This window comes from Schistocerca nitens, chromosome 8, assembly GCF_023898315.1.
Source record: "Schistocerca nitens isolate TAMUIC-IGC-003100 chromosome 8, iqSchNite1.1, whole genome shotgun sequence".
Lineage (NCBI taxonomy): Eukaryota > Metazoa > Arthropoda > Insecta > Orthoptera > Acrididae > Schistocerca > Schistocerca nitens.
Window position 1 is genome coordinate 214215406 of NC_064621.1, and position 2416 is coordinate 214217821.

The 2416-nt window shown below is 44.5% G+C and overlaps 1 pseudogene; it reads left to right on the plus strand.

Annotated features, from left to right (window-relative positions):
* Positions 1 to 258: 258 nt before the first annotated feature.
* On the plus strand, positions 259 to 375 carry LOC126200080 (5S ribosomal RNA; annotated as a pseudogene).
* The last annotated feature ends 2041 nt before the right edge of the window (positions 376 to 2416 follow it).

Consider the following 2416-nt stretch of genomic DNA (forward strand, 5'->3'; position numbering starts at 1 on the left):
GATATGTCCGCCCAGATATTGAGTGGTCAGCGGGGCGGTCTGTCATGCCAAGGGGCCCGGGTTCGATTCCCGGCTGGGTCGGAAACTTTCTGCGCTCAGGGACTGAGTGTTGTGTGGTCCTCATTATCATTTCATCATCATCAGTGGACGGCAACGGGAAACCACCACTGGTACCTAGACGCTCATGCGGTGGACCTCTCTGACGAGGCTTCCCCTATGACAAGACCTGCCGTACGGCAGAACACAAAAAGTTTAAGCGCCAACGGCCTTGCCGCAGTGTTAACACCGGTTCCCGTCAGATCACCGAAGTTAAGCGCTGTCGGGCTGGGCTAGCACTTGGATGGGTGAACATCCCGTCGCTGAGCGCTGTTGGCAAGCGCGGTTCACCCAGCCCTTGTCAGGCAAACTGAGGAGCTACTTGACTGAGAAGTAACGGCTCCGGGAGAGCTGTGTGCTGACCACATGCCCCTCCATATCCGCATCCCGTGACGCCTAGAGGCTAAGGATGACACGGCGGCCGGTCGGTACCGTTGGGCCTTCATGGCCTGTTCCGGAGGAGTTTAGGTCGATATCCTTTTCGTCGCTATATCGACACCTTCTTCGATGTTGGATTGCCAGCAACGATACTTTTTTAAATATCGATGTATCGTATTCCCGATATTTTTAAAAATATCAACAGTCCTAGTGTGGGGCCTGTACTGGGAGAGGATGTGCTCTGTATCCACTGTCACACGGAACTTTAGATGGGGCCGGCCGGTGTAGCCGCGGTGTGTGCTGGCGTTCATGCTTCAAAGCAGAAGTAATTTGGTGGTTTCAGTTTGTATCAATGGAGATGTTGGCTAAATCCTGTCTTCACCGTTGTCGAGTACTCACATGGATGGAGATCTGGCTCACGGAACCTATTTGTGGAGGCTACAGCGCTGCGTTTGAAAACGGTGAGCATCGGCCAGTTTGCATGTAATCGATTTCTTGCCTTCGCCGTGAGATAACTGGTTTAAAGTTGTGCTCTTCCGTACAGTCGTCAGTGTTACGCTTCAGTAGTAATGAGCTGTTAGGAACTTACTTCCGTGTAATGTTACGGCATCTCTCTTTGCTGCTTGTGCAGCGGTTCCTGGTTTTGGAAAATGTTATTGTCCCTTTTGAGATCATAAAGTGGCAGTCCCAAGCTCCGTGCAGCTTTATCGAAGAACGTTCAAATGTGTGTGAATTCCTAAGAGACCAAACTGCTGAGGTCATCGATCCATGGGCTTACACTCTACTTGAGGGAGACAGGACGTCAAACGGGCCGACTTGGAGCAGGAGAGGTACCACAGGACATTTTAATTTCCACTGTCTGTACTTTTACGAATAAATTCATAAAACTTTGTCAGCATGACCAGGAAGGATTCAGGATTCATACTCATAGCAGTGCAAGTTCAAAAACACAACAAAATAAATTTTTTTACGTGTGAAATTTCATCATTTTTTCACTTAGTATTGGCTGCATTTGTTGCTATAGGTACACTTTTCTTCATAAGTTAGAGAGATTCTTCGATGAATTTTGCACAGCATACAAATCATACTCACAGGTGTATCAAAATCTAGAATTTATTTAATTTATGAAAAAAACGAATGAACTGTTACATTTTAAACTTCATGTTTAGAAAAAAACTCAAATTTTATAGTTAATTAGCTCAATTTTTACCACAGTTTTTAACAGATTTGGAAAATTCTAGAGTTTCGTACACCCGTAAGTATGGTTTGTATGCTGTTCAAAATTCATCGAAGAATCTCTCTTACTTATGAAGAAAAGTGTACCTATAGCAACAAATGCTGCCATTGGTAAGTGAAAAAATGATGAAATTTCACATGTAAAAAAATTTATTTTGTTATGTTTTTGAACTTCCACTGCTATGAGTATGAATCCTGAATCTTTCCTGGTCATGCTGACAAACTTTTATGAATTTATTTGTAAAACTATAGACACTGGAAATTAAAATGTCCTGTAGTGTCTCTCCTGCTCCAAGTTGGGCCGTTTGACGTCCTACCCCCCTTAAACTAACTGATGCTAAGAACAACACACACACACACATGCCCGAGGGAGGACTCGAACCTCCGGCGGGAGGGTCCGCGCATCCGTGACATGGCGCCTCTAACCGCGCGGCTACTCCGCGCGGCGCAGCTTTATCGGCCTGTTATTAATTTTAAACATATTGTGGCCCATTTAATTCATAACTGTGCCTACTCGTAATTTGTTTGAGAACAGAGGCGCTAACATTTAATGTCCCTGTTTAAAAATTTACACCTGGGCCGTTAATTTTAACTGCTGCACTCACCGGCTTGGTTTTCAGTTTTATTTGTTTTATATATAATTCTTTTAATCTCATTCTCATCTATGCACGTTTGGGCAATCTATGTGTTTTATCACGTTTAAGTG